The sequence below is a fragment of the Protomyctophum bolini genome (assembly GCF_963924005.1).
Source record: "Protomyctophum bolini genome assembly, contig: SCAFFOLD_76, whole genome shotgun sequence".
Lineage (NCBI taxonomy): Eukaryota > Metazoa > Chordata > Actinopteri > Myctophiformes > Myctophidae > Protomyctophum > Protomyctophum bolini.
In genome coordinates, this window is record NW_027665456.1 from 234,020 (window position 1) to 248,699 (window position 14,680).

The window sequence follows — 14,680 nt, forward strand, 5'->3', positions numbered from 1 at the left end:
GAAAATGGCACTTTGGGACTGTGAAAGTGACATTTTGGCCCTGTTGTCCCAAACTGCCCCAGCACTTCCCACATTGCTCAAAGTGGCTAGCTTTCATCCCAACACAGTTTATAGGGCCATACGGTACATAGTTTTCAATTTACAGACTAAGCTAAGCAAAAGTGAACCAGGCCTTTTTACTGTGAAAATGGCACTTTGGGACTGTGAAAGTGACATTTTGGCCCTGTTGTCCCAAACTGCCCCAGCACTTCCCACATTGCTCAAAGTGGCTAGCTTTCATCCCAACACAGTTTATAGGGCCATACGGTACATAGTTTTCAAGTTACAGACTAAGCTAAGCAAAAGTGAACCAGGCCTTTTTACTGTGAAAATGGCACTTTGGGACTGTGAAAGTGACATTTTGGCCCTGTTGTCCCAAACTGCCCCAGCACTTCCCACATTGCTCAAAGTGGCTAGCTTTCATCCCAACACAGTTTATAGGGCCATACGGTACATAGTTTTCAAGTTACAGACTAAGCTAAGCAAAAGTGAACCAGGCCTTTTTACTGTGAAAATGGCACTTTGGGACTGTGAAAGTGACATTTTGGCCCTGTTGTCCCAAACTGCCCCAGCACTTCCCACATTGCTCAAAGTGGCTAGCTTTCATCCCAACACAGTTTATAGGGCCATACGGTACATAGTTTTCAAGTTACAGACTAAGCTAAGCAAAATGAATCTTTTTTTTTTTACTGTGAAAATGGCACTTTGGGACTGTGAAAGGGTTGGGGTTAGGGTTAGGGTCTTGGCCCTGTTGTCCCAAACTGCCCCAGCACTTCCCACATTGCTCAAAGTGGCTAGCTTTCATCCCAACACAGTTTATAGGGCCATACGGTACATAGTTTTCAAGTTACAGACTAAGCTAAGCAAAATGAATCTTTTTTTTTTTACTGTGAAAATGGCACTTTGGGACTGTGAAAGGGTTAGGGTTAGGGTTAGGGTTTTGGCCCTGTTGTCCCAAACTGCCCCAGCACTTCCCACATTGCTCAAAGTGGCTAGCTTTCATCCCAACACAGTTTATACGGCCATACGGTACATAGTTTTCAAGTTACAGACTAAGCTAAGCAAAAGTGAACCAGGCCTTTTTACTGTGAAAATGGCACTTTGGGACTGTGAAAGTGACATTTTGGCCCTGTTGTCCCAAACTGCCCCAGCACTTCCCACATTGCTCAAAGTGGCTAGCTTTCATCCCAACACAGTTTATAGGGCCATACTGTACATAGTTTTCAAGTTACAGACTAAGCTAAGCAAAATGAATCTTTTTTTTTTTACTGTGAAAATGGCACTTTGGGACTGTGAAAGGGTTAGGGTTAGGGTTAGGGTTTTGGCCCTGTTGTCCCAAACTGCCCCAGCACTTCCCACATTGCTCAAAGTGGCTAGCTTTCATCCCAACACAGTTTTTAGGGCCATACGGTACATAGTTTTCAAGTTACAGACTAAGCTAAGCAAAAGTGAACCAGGCCTTTTTACTGTGAAAATGGCACTTTGGGACTGTGAAAGTGACATTTTGGCCCTGTTGTCCCAAACTGCCCCAGCACTTCCCACATTGCTCAAAGTGGCTAGCTTTCATCCCAACACAGTTTATAGGGCCATACGGTACATAGTTTTCAAGTTACAGACTAAGCTAAGCAAAAGTGAACCAGGCCTTTTTACTGTGAAAATGGCACTTTGGGACTGTGAAAGTGACATTTTGGCCCTGTTGTCCCAAACTGCCCCAGCACTTCCCACATTGCTCAAAGTGGCTAGCTTTCATCCCAACACAGTTTATAGGGCCATACGGTACATAGTTTTCAAGTTACAGACTAAGCTAAGCAAAAGTGAACCAGGCCTTTTTACTGTGAAAATGGCACTTTGGGACTGTGAAAGTGACATTTTGGCCCTGTTGTCCCAAACTGCCCCAGCACTTCCCACATTGCTCAAAGTGGCTAGCTTTCATCCCAACACAGTTTATAGGGCCATACGGTACATAGTTTTCAAGTTACAGACTAAGCTAAGCAAAATGAATCTTTTTTTTTTTACTGTGAAAATGGCACTTTGGGACTGTGAAAGGGTTAGGGTTAGGGTTAGGGTTTTGGCCCTGTTGTCCCAAACTGCCCCAGCACTTCCCACATTGCTCAAAGTGGCTAGCTTTCATCCCAACACAGTTTATAGGGCCATACGGTACATAGTTTTCAAGTTACAGACTAAGCTAAGCAAAAGTGAACCAGGCCTTTTTACTGTGAAAACGGCACTTTGGGACTGTGAAAGTGACATTTTGGCCCTGTTGTCCCAAACTGCCCCAGCACTTCCCACATTGCTCAAAGTGGCTAGCTTTCATCCCAACACAGTTTATAGGGCCATACGGTACATAGTTTTCAAGTTACAGACTAAGCTAAGCAAAAGTGAACCAGGCCTTTTTACTGTGAAAACGGCACTTTGGGACTGTGAAAGTGACATTTTGGCCCTGTTGTCCCAAACTGCCCCAGCACTTCCCACATTGCTCAAAGTGGCTAGCTTTCATCCCAACACAGTTTATAGGGCCATACGGTACATAGTTTTCAAGTTACAGACTAAGCTAAGCAAAAGTGAACCAGGCCTTTTTACTGTGAAAACGGCACTTTGGGACTGTGAAAGTGACATTTTGGCCCTGTTGTCCCAAACTGCCCCAGCACTTTCCACATTGCTCAAAGTGGCTAGCTTTCATCCCAACACAGTTTATAGGGCCATACGGTACATAGTTTTCAAGTTACAGACTAAGCTAAGCAAAAGTGAACCAGGCCTTTTTACTGTGAAAATGGCACTTTGGGACTGTGAAAGTGACATTTTGGCCCTGTTGTCCCAAACTGCCCCAGCACTTCCCACATTGCTCAAAGTGGCTAGCTTTCATCCCAACACAGTTTATAGGGCCATACGGTACATAGTTTTCAAGTTACAGACTAAGCTAAGCAAAAGTGAACCAGGCCTTTTTACTGTGAAAATGGCACTTTGGGACTGTGAAAGTGACATTTTGGCCCTGTTGTCCCAAACTGCCCCAGCACTTCCCACATTGCTCAAAGTGGCTAGCTTTCATCCCAACACAGTTTTTAGGGCCATACGGTACATAGTTTTCAAGTTACAGACTAAGCTAAGCAAAAGTGAACCAGGCCTTTTTACTGTGAAAATGGCACTTTGGGACTGTGAAAGTGACATTTTGGCCCTGTTGTCCCAAACTGCCCCAGCACTTCCCACATTGCTCAAAGTGGCTAGCTTTCATCCCAACACAGTTTATAGGGCCATACGGTACATAGTTTTCAAGTTACAGACTAAGCTAAGCAAAAGTGAACCAGGCCTTTTTACTGTGAAAACGGCACTTTGGGACTGTGAAAGTGACATTTTGGCCCTGTTGTCCCAAACTGCCCCAGCACTTCCCACATTGCTCAAAGTGTCTAGCTTTCATCCCAACACAGTTTATAGGGCCATACGGTACATAGTTTTCAAGTTACAGACTAAGCTAAGCAAAATTAATCTTTTTTTTTTACTGTGAAAATGGCACTTTGGGACTGTGAAAGGGTTAGGGTTAGGGTTAGGGTTTTGGCCCTGTTGTCCCAAACTGCCCCAGCACTTCCCACATTGCTCAAAGTGGCTAGCTTTCATCCCAACACAGTTTTTAGGGCCATACGGTACATAGTTTTCAATTTACAGACTAAGCTAAGCAAAAGTGAACCAGGCCTTTTTACTGTGAAAATGGCACTTTGGGACTGTGAAAGTGACATTTTGGCCCTGTTGTCCCAAACTGCCCCAGCACTTCCCACATTGCTCAAAGTGGCTAGCTTTCATCCCAACACAGTTTATAGGGCCATACGGTACATAGTTTTCAAGTTACAGACTAAGCTAAGCAAAAGTGAACCAGGCCTTTTTACTGTGAAAATGGCACTTTGGGACTGTGAAAGTGACATTTTGGCCCTGTTGTCCCAAACTGCCCCAGCACTTCCCACATTGCTCAAAGTGGCTAGCTTTCATCCCAACACAGTTTATAGGGCCATACGGTACATAGTTTTCAAGTTACAGACTAAGCTAAGCAAAATGAATCTTTTTTTTTTACTGTGAAAATGGCACTTTGGGACTGTGAAAGGGTTAGGGTTAGGGTTAGGGTTTTGGCCCTGTTGTCCCAAACTGCCCCAGCACTTCCCACATTGCTCAAAGTGGCTAGCTTTCATCCCAACACAGTTTTTAGGGCCATACGGTACATAGTTTTCAATTTACAGACTAAGCTAAGCAAAAGTGAACCAGGCCTTTTTACTGTGAAAATGGCACTTTGGGACTGTGAAAGTGACATTTTGGCCCTGTTGTCCCAAACTGCCCCAGCACTTCCCACATTGCTCAAAGTGGCTAGCTTTCATCCCAACACAGTTTATAGGGCCATACGGTACATAGTTTTCAATTTACAGACTAAGCTAAGCAAAAGTGAACCAGGCCTTTTTACTGTGAAAATGGCACTTTGGGACTGTGAAAGTGACATTTTGGCCCTGTTGTCCCAAACTGCCCCAGCACTTCCCACATTGCTCAAAGTGGCTAGCTTTCATCCCAACACAGTTTATAGGGCCATACGGTACATAGTTTTCAAGTTACAGACTAAGCTAAGCAAAAGTGAACCAGGCCTTTTTACTGTGAAAATGGCACTTTGGGACTGTGAAAGTGACATTTTGGCCCTGTTGTCCCAAACTGCCCCAGCACTTCCCACATTGCTCAAAGTGGCTAGCTTTCATCCCAACACAGTTTATAGGGCCATACGGTACATAGTTTTCAAGTTACAGACTAAGCTAAGCAAAAGTGAACCAGGCCTTTTTACTGTGAAAATGGCACTTTGGGACTGTGAAAGTGACATTTTGGCCCTGTTGTCCCAAACTGCCCCAGCACTTCCCACATTGCTCAAAGTGGCTAGCTTTCATCCCAACACAGTTTATAGGGCCATACGGTACATAGTTTTCAAGTTACAGACTAAGCTAAGCAAAATGAATCTTTTTTTTTTTACTGTGAAAATGGCACTTTGGGACTGTGAAAGGGTTGGGGTTAGGGTTAGGGTCTTGGCCCTGTTGTCCCAAACTGCCCCAGCACTTCCCACATTGCTCAAAGTGGCTAGCTTTCATCCCAACACAGTTTATAGGGCCATACGGTACATAGTTTTCAAGTTACAGACTAAGCTAAGCAAAATGAATCTTTTTTTTTTTACTGTGAAAATGGCACTTTGGGACTGTGAAAGGGTTAGGGTTAGGGTTAGGGTTTTGGCCCTGTTGTCCCAAACTGCCCCAGCACTTCCCACATTGCTCAAAGTGGCTAGCTTTCATCCCAACACAGTTTATACGGCCATACGGTACATAGTTTTCAAGTTACAGACTAAGCTAAGCAAAAGTGAACCAGGCCTTTTTACTGTGAAAATGGCACTTTGGGACTGTGAAAGTGACATTTTGGCCCTGTTGTCCCAAACTGCCCCAGCACTTCCCACATTGCTCAAAGTGGCTAGCTTTCATCCCAACACAGTTTATAGGGCCATACTGTACATAGTTTTCAAGTTACAGACTAAGCTAAGCAAAATGAATCTTTTTTTTTTTACTGTGAAAATGGCACTTTGGGACTGTGAAAGGGTTAGGGTTAGGGTTAGGGTTTTGGCCCTGTTGTCCCAAACTGCCCCAGCACTTCCCACATTGCTCAAAGTGGCTAGCTTTCATCCCAACACAGTTTATAGGGCCATACGGTACATAGTTTTCAAGTTACAGACTAAGCTAAGCAAAAGTGAACCAGGCCTTTTTACTGTGAAAACGGCACTTTGGGACTGTGAAAGTGACATTTTGGCCCTGTTGTCCCAAACTGCCCCAGCACTTCCCACATTGCTCAAAGTGGCTAGCTTTCATCCCAACACAGTTTATAGGGCCATACGGTACATAGTTTTCAAGTTACAGACTAAGCTAAGCAAAAGTGAACCAGGCCTTTTTACTGTGAAAATGGCACTTTGGGACTGTGAAAGTGACATTTTGGCCCTGTTGTCCCAAACTGCCCCAGCACTTCCCACATTGCTCAAAGTGGCTAGCTTTCATCCCAACACAGTTTATAGGGCCATACGGTACATAGTTTTCAAGTTACAGACTAAGCTAAGCAAAAGTGAACCAGGCCTTTTTACTGTGAAAATGGCACTTTGGGACTGTGAAAGTGACACTTTGGCCCTGTTGTCCCAAACTGCCCCAGCACTTCCCACATTGCTCAAAGTGGCTAGCTTTCATCCCAACACAGTTTATAGGGCCATACGGTACATAGTTTTCAAGTTACAGACTAAGCTAAGCAAAAGTGAACCAGGCCTTTTTACTGTGAAAATGGCACTTTGGGACTGTGAAAGTGACATTTTGGCCCTGTTGTCCCAAACTGCCCCAGCACTTCCCACATTGCTCAAAGTGGCTAGCTTTCATCCCAACACAGTTTATAGGGCCATACGGTACATAGTTTTCAAGTTACAGACTAAGCTAAGCAAAAGTGAACCAGGCCTTTTTACTGTGAAAATGGCACTTTGGGACTGTGAAAGTGACATTTTGGCCCTGTTGTCCCAAACTGCCCCAGCACTTCCCACATTGCTCAAAGTGGCTAGCTTTCATCCCAACACAGTTTATAGGGCCATACGGTACATAGTTTTCAAGTTACAGACTAAGCTAAGCAAAATTAATCTTTTTTTTTTTACTGTGAAAATGGCACTTTGGGACTGTGAAAGGGTTAGGGTTAGGGTTTTGGCCCTGTTGTCCCAAACTGCCCCAGCACTTCCCACATTGCTCAAAGTGGCTAGCTTTCATCCCAACACAGTTTTTAGGGCCATACGGTACATAGTTTTCAAGTTACAGACTAAGCTAAGCAAAAGTGAACCAGGCCTTTTTACTGTGAAAATGGCACTTTGGGACTGTGAAAGTGACATTTTGGCCCTGTTGTCCCAAACTGCCCCAGCACTTCCCACATTGCTCAAAGTGGCTAGCTTTCATCCCAACACAGTTTATAGGGCCATACGGTACATAGTTTTCAAGTTACAGACTAAGCTAAGCAAAAGTGAACCAGGCCTTTTTACTGTGAAAATGGCACTTTGGGACTGTGAAAGTGACATTTTGGCCCTGTTGTCCCAAACTGCCCCAGCACTTCCCACATTGCTCAAAGTGGCTAGCTTTCATCCCAACACAGTTTATAGGGCCATACGGTACATAGTTTTCAAGTTACAGACTAAGCTAAGCAAAAGTGAACCAGGCCTTTTTACTGTGAAAATGGCACTTTGGGACTGTGAAAGTGACATTTTGGCCCTGTTGTCCCAAACTGCCCCAGCACTTCCCACATTGCTCAAAGTGGCTAGCTTTCATCCCAACACAGTTTATAGGGCCATACGGTACATAGTTTTCAAGTTACAGACTAAGCTAAGCAAAATGAATCTTTTTTTTTTTACTGTGAAAATGGCACTTTGGGACTGTGAAAGGGTTAGGGTTAGGGTTGGGGTTTTGGCCCTGTTGTCCCAAACTGCCCCAGCACTTCCCACATTGCTCAAAGTGGCTAGCTTTCATCCCAACACAGTTTATAGGGCCATACAGTACATAGTTTTCAAGTTACAGACTAAGCTAAGCAAAAGTGAACCAGGCCTTTTTACTGTGAAAATGGCACTTTGGGACTGTGAAAGTGACATTTTGGCCCTGTTGTCCCAAACTGCCCCAGCACTTCCCACATTGCTCAAAGTGGCTAGCTTTCATCCCAACACAGTTTATAGGGCCATACTGTACATAGTTTTCAAGTTACAGACTAAGCTAAGCAAAATGAATCTTTTTTTTTTTACTGTGAAAATGGCACTTTGGGACTGTGAAAGGGTTAGGGTTAGGGTTAGGGTTTTGGCCCTGTTGTCCCAAACTGCCCCAGCACTTCCCACATTGCTCAAAGTGGCTAGCTTTCATCCCAACACAGTTTATAGGGCCATACGGTACATAGTTTTCAAGTTACAGACTAAGCTAAGCAAAAGTGAACCAGGCCTTTTTACTGTGAAAACGGCACTTTGGGACTGTGAAAGTGACATTTTGGCCCTGTTGTCCCAAACTGCCCCAGCACTTCCCACATTGCTCAAAGTGGCTAGCTTTCATCCCAACACAGTTTATAGGGCCATACGGTACATAGTTTTCAAGTTACAGACTAAGCTAAGCAAAAGTGAACCAGGCCTTTTTACTGTGAAAATGGCACTTTGGGACTGTGAAAGTGACATTTTGGCCCTGTTGTCCCAAACTGCCCCAGCACTTCCCACATTGCTCAAAGTGGCTAGCTTTCATCCCAACACAGTTTATAGGGCCATACGGTACATAGTTTTCAAGTTACAGACTAAGCTAAGCAAAAGTGAACCAGGCCTTTTTACTGTGAAAATGGCACTTTGGGACTGTGAAAGTGACATTTTGGCCCTGTTGTCCCAAACTGCCCCAGCACTTCCCACATTGCTCAAAGTGGCTAGCTTTCATCCCAACACAGTTTATAGGGCCATACGGTACATAGTTTTCAAGTTACAGACTAAGCTAAGCAAAAGTGAACCAGGCCTTTTTACTGTGAAAATGGCACTTTGGGACTGTGAAAGTGACATTTTGGCCCTGTTGTCCCAAACTGCCCCAGCACTTCCCACATTGCTCAAAGTGGCTAGCTTTCATCCCAACACAGTTTATAGGGCCATACGGTACATAGTTTTCAAGTTACAGACTAAGCTAAGCAAAATGAATCTTTTTTTTTTTACTGTGAAAATGGCACTTTGGGACTGTGAAAGGGTTAGGGTTAGGGTTAGGGTTTTGGCCCTGTTGTCCCAAACTGCCCCAGCACTTCCCACATTGCTCAAAGTGGCTAGCTTTCATCCCAACACAGTTTATAGGGCCATACAGTACATAGTTTTCAAGTTACAGACTAAGCTAAGCAAAAGTGAACCAGGCCTTTTTACTGTGAAAATGGCACTTTGGGACTGTGAAAGTGACATTTTGGCCCTGTTGTCCCAAACTGCCCCAGCACTTCCCACATTGCTCAAAGTGGCTAGCTTTCATCCCAACACAGTTTATAGGGCCATACTGTACATAGTTTTCAAGTTACAGACTAAGCTAAGCAAAATGAATCTTTTTTTTTTTACTGTGAAAATGGCACTTTGGGACTGTGAAAGGGTTAGGGTTAGGGTTTTGGCCCTGTTGTCCCAAACTGCCCCAGCACTTCCCACATTGCTCAAAGTGGCTAGCTTTCATCCCAACACAGTTTTTAGGGCCATACGGTACATAGTTTTCAAGTTACAGACTAAGCTAAGCAAAAGTGAACCAGGCCTTTTTACTGTGAAAATGGCACTTTGGGACTGTGAAAGTGACATTTTGGCCCTGTTGTCCCAAACTGCCCCAGCACTTCCCACATTGCTCAAAGTGGCTAGCTTTCATCCCAACACAGTTTATAGGGCCATACGGTACATAGTTTTCAAGTTACAGACTAAGCTAAGCAAAAGTGAACCAGGCCTTTTTACTGTGAAAATGGCACTTTGGGACTGTGAAAGTGACATTTTGGCCCTGTTGTCCCAAACTGCCCCAGCACTTCCCACATTGCTCAAAGTGGCTAGCTTTCATCCCAACACAGTTTATAGGGCCATACGGTACATAGTTTTCAAGTTACAGACTAAGCTAAGCAAAAGTGAACCAGGCCTTTTTACTGTGAAAACGGCACTTTGGGACTGTGAAAGTGACATTTTGGCCCTGTTGTCCCAAACTGCCCCAGCACTTCCCACATTGCTCAAAGTGGCTAGATTTCATCCCAACACAGTTTATAGGGCCATACGGTACATAGTTTTCAAGTTACAGACTAAGCTAAGCAAAATTAATCTTTTTTTTTTTACTGTGAAAATGGCACTTTGGGACTGTGAAAGGGTTAGGGTTAGGGTTTTGGCCCTGTTGTCCCAAACTGCCCCAGCACTTCCCACATTGCTCAAAGTGGCTAGCTTTCATCCCAACACAGTTTTTAGGGCCATACGGTACATAGTTTTCAATTTACAGACTAAGCTAAGCAAAAGTGAACCAGGCCTTTTTACTGTGAAAATGGCACTTTGGGACTGTGAAAGTGACATTTTGGCCCTGTTGTCCCAAACTGCCCCAGCACTTCCCACATTGCTCAAAGTGGCTAGCTTTCATCCCAACACAGTTTATAGGGCCATACGGTACATAGTTTTCAAGTTACAGACTAAGCTAAGCAAAAGTGAACCAGGCCTTTTTACTGTGAAAATGGCACTTTGGGACTGTGAAAGTGACATTTTGGCCCTGTTGTCCCAAACTGCCCCAGCACTTCCCACATTGCTCAAAGTGGCTAGCTTTCATCCCAACACAGTTTATAGGGCCATACGGTACATAGTTTTCAAGTTACAGACTAAGCTAAGCAAAATGAATCTTTTTTTTTTTACTGTGAAAATGGCACTTTGGGACTGTGAAAGGGTTGGGGTTAGGGTTAGGGTTTTGGCCCTGTTGTCCCAAACTGCCCCAGCACTTCCCACATTGCTCAAAGTGGCTAGCTTTCATCCCAACACAGTTTATAGGGCCATACGGTACATAGTTTTCAAGTTACAGACTAAGCTAAGCAAAATGAATCTTTTTTTTTTTACTGTGAAAATGGCACTTTGGGACTGTGAAAGGGTTAGGGTTTTGGCCCTGTTGTCCCAAACTGCCCCAGCACTTCCCACATTGCTCAAAGTGGCTAGCTTTCATCCCAACACAGTTTTTAGGGCCATACGGTACATAGTTTTCAATTTACAGACTAAGCTAAGCAAAAGTGAACCAGGCCTTTTTACTGTGAAAATGGCACTTTGGGACTGTGAAAGTGACATTTTGGCCCTGTTGTCCCAAACTGCCCCAGCACTTCCCACATTGCTCAAAGTGGCTAGCTTTCATCCCAACACAGTTTATAGGGCCATACGGTACATAGTTTTCAAGTTACAGACTAAGCTAAGCAAAAGTGAACCAGGCCTTTTTACTGTGAAAATGGCACTTTGGGACTGTGAAAGTGACATTTTGGCCCTGTTGTCCCAAACTGCCCCAGCACTTCCCACATTGCTCAAAGTGGCTAGCTTTCATCCCAACACAGTTTATAGGGCCATACGGTACATAGTTTTCAAGTTACAGACTAAGCTAAGCAAAATGAATCTTTTTTTTTTTACTGTGAAAATGGCACTTTGGGACTGTGAAAGGGTTGGGGTTAGGGTTAGGGTTTTGGCCCTGTTGTCCCAAACTGCCCCAGCACTTCCCACATTGCTCAAAGTGGCTAGCTTTCATCCCAACACAGTTTATAGGGCCATACGGTACATAGTTTTCAAGTTACAGACTAAGCTAAGCAAAATGAATCTTTTTTTTTTTACTGTGAAAATGGCACTTTGGGACTGTGAAAGGGTTAGGGTTAGGGTTAGGGTTTTGGCCCTGTTGTCCCAAACTGCCCCAGCACTTCCCACATTGCTCAAAGTGGCTAGCTTTCATCCCAACACAGTTTATAGGGCCATACGGTACATAGTTTTCAAGTTACAGACTAAGCTAATCAAAAGTGAACCAGGCCTTTTTACTGTGAAAATGACACTTTGGGACTGTGAAAGTGACATTTTGGCCCTGTTGTCCCAAACTGCCCCAGCACTTCCCACATTGCTCAAAGTGGCTAGCTTTCATCCCAACACAGTTTATAGGGCCATACGGTACATAGTTTTCAAGTTACAGACTAAGCTAAGCAAAATGAATCTTTTTTTTTTTACTGTGAAAATGGCACTTTGGGACTGTGAAAGGGTTAGGGTTAGGGTTAGGGTTTTGGCCCTGTTGTCCCAAACTGCCCCAGCACTTCCCACATTGCTCAAAGTGGCTAGCTTTCATCCCAACACAGTTTAAAGGGCCATACGGTACATAGTTTTCAAGTTACAGACTAAGTTAAGCAAAAGTGAACCAGGCCTTTTTACTGTGAAAATGGCACTTTGGGACTGTGAAAGTGACATTTTGGCCCTGTTGTCCCAAACTGCCCCAGCACTTCCCACATTGCTCAAAGTGGCTAGCTTTCATCCCAACACAGTTTATAGGGCCATACGGTACATAGTTTTCAAGTTACAGACTAAGCTAAGCAAAATGAATCATTTTTTTTTTACTGTGAAAATGGCACTTTGGGACTGTGAAAGGGTTGGGGTTAGGGTTAGGGTTTTGGCCCTGTTGTCCCAAACTGCCCCAGCACTTCCCACATTGCTCAAAGTGGCTAGCTTTCATCCCAACACAGTTTATAGGGCCATACGGTACATAGTTTTCAAGTTACAGACTAAGCTAAGCAAAATGAATCTTTTTTTTTTTACTGTGAAAATGGCACTTTGGGACTGTGAAAGGGTTAGGGTTAGGGTTAGGGTTTTGGCCCTGTTGTCCCAAACTGCCCCAGCACTTCCCACATTGCTCAAAGTGGCTAGCTTTCATCCCAACACAGTTTATAGGGCCATACGGTACATAGTTTTCAAGTTACAGACTAAGCTAAGCAAAAGTGAACCAGGCCTTTTTACTGTGAAAATGGCACTTTGGGACTGTGAAAGTGACATTTTGGCCCTGTTGTCCCAAACTGCCCCAGCACTTCCCACATTGCTCAAAGTGGCTAGCTTTCATCCCAACACAGTTTATAGGGCCATACGGTACATAGTTTTCAAGTTACAGACTAAGCTAAGCAAAATGAATCTTTTTTTTTTTACTGTGAAAATGGCACTTTGGGACTGTGAAAGGGTTGGGGTTAGGGTTAGGGTTTTGGCCCTGTTGTCCCAAACTGCCCCAGCACTTCCCACATTGCTCAAAGTGGCTAGCTTTCATCCCAACACAGTTTATAGGGCCATACGGTACATAGTTTTCAAGTTACAGACTAAGCTAAGCAAAATGAATCTTTTTTTTTTTACTGTGAAAATGGCACTTTGGGACTGTGAAAGGGTTGGGGTTAGGGTTAGGGTTTTGGCCCTGTTGTCCCAAACTGCCCCAGCACTTCCCACATTGCTCAAAGTGGCTAGCTTTCATCCCAACACAGTTTATAGGGCCATACGGTACATAGTTTTCAAGTTACAGACTAAGCTAAGCAAAAGTGAACCAGGCCTTTTTACTGTGAAAATGGCACTTTGGGACTGTGAAAGTGACATTTTGGCCCTGTTGTCCCAAACTGCCCCAGCACTTCCCACATTGCTCAAAGTGGCTAGCTTTCATCCCAACACAGTTTATAGGGCCATACGGTACATAGTTTTCAAGTTACAGACTAAGCTAAGCAAAATGAATCTTTTTTTTTTTACTGTGAAAATGGCACTTTGGGACTGTGAAAGGGTTGGGGTTAGGGTTAGGGTTTTGGCCCTGTTGTCCCAAACTGCCCCAGCACTTCCCACATTGCTCAAAGTGGCTAGCTTTCATCCCAACACAGTTTATAGGGCCATACGGTACATAGTTTTCAAGTTACAGACTAAGCTAAGCAAAATGAATCTTTTTTTTTTTACTGTGAAAATGGCACTTTGGGACTGTGAAAGGGTTAGGGTTAGGGTTAGGGTTTTGGCCCTGTTGTCCCAAACTGCCCCAGCACTTCCCACATTGCTCAAAGTGGCTAGCTTTCATCCCAACACAGTTTATAGGGCCATACGGTACATAGTTTTCAAGTTACAGACTAAGCTAAGCAAAAGTGAACCAGGCCTTTTTACTGTGAAAATGGCACTTTGGGACTGTGAAAGTGACATTTTGGCCCTGTTGTCCCAAACTGCCCCAGCACTTCCCACATTGCTCAAAGTGGCTAGCTTTCATCCCAACACAGTTTATAGGGCCATACGGTACATAGTTTTCAAGTTACAGACTAAGCTAAGCAAAATGAATCTTTTTTTTTTTACTGTGAAAATGGCACTTTGGGACTGTGAAAGGGTTAGGGTTAGGGTTAGGGTTTTGGCCCTGTTGTCCCAAACTGCCCCAGCACTTCCCACATTGCTCAAAGTGGCTAGCTTTCATCCCAACACAGTTTATAGGGCCATACGGTACATAGTTTTCAAGTTACAGACTAAGCTAAGCAAAAGTGAACCAGGCCTTTTTACTGTGAAAATGGCACTTTGGGACTGTGAAAGTGACATTTTGGCCCTGTTGTCCCAAACTGCCCCAGCACTTCCCACATTGCTCAAAGTGGCTAGCTTTCATCCCAACACAGTTTATAGGGCCATACGGTACATAGTTTTCAAGTTACAGACTAAGCTAAGCAAAATTAATCTTTTTTTTTTTACTGTGAAAATGGCACTTTGGGACTGTGAAAGTGACATTTTGGCCCTGTTGTCCCAAACTGCCCCAGCACTTCCCACATTGCTCAAAGTGGCTAGCTTTCATCCCAACACAGTTTATAGGGCCATACGGTACATAGTTTTCAAGTTACAGACTAAGCTAAGCAAAAGTGAACCAGGCCTTTTTACTGTGAAAACGGCACTTTGGGACTGTGAAAGTGACATTTTGGCCCTGTTGTCCCAAACTGCCCCAGCACTTCCCACATTGCTCAAAGTGGCTAGATTTCATCCCAACACAGTTTATAGGGCCATACGGTACATAGTTTTCAAGTTACAGACTAAGCTAAGCAAAATTAATCTTTTTTTTTTTACTGTGAAAATGGCACTTTGGGACTGTGAAAGGGTTAG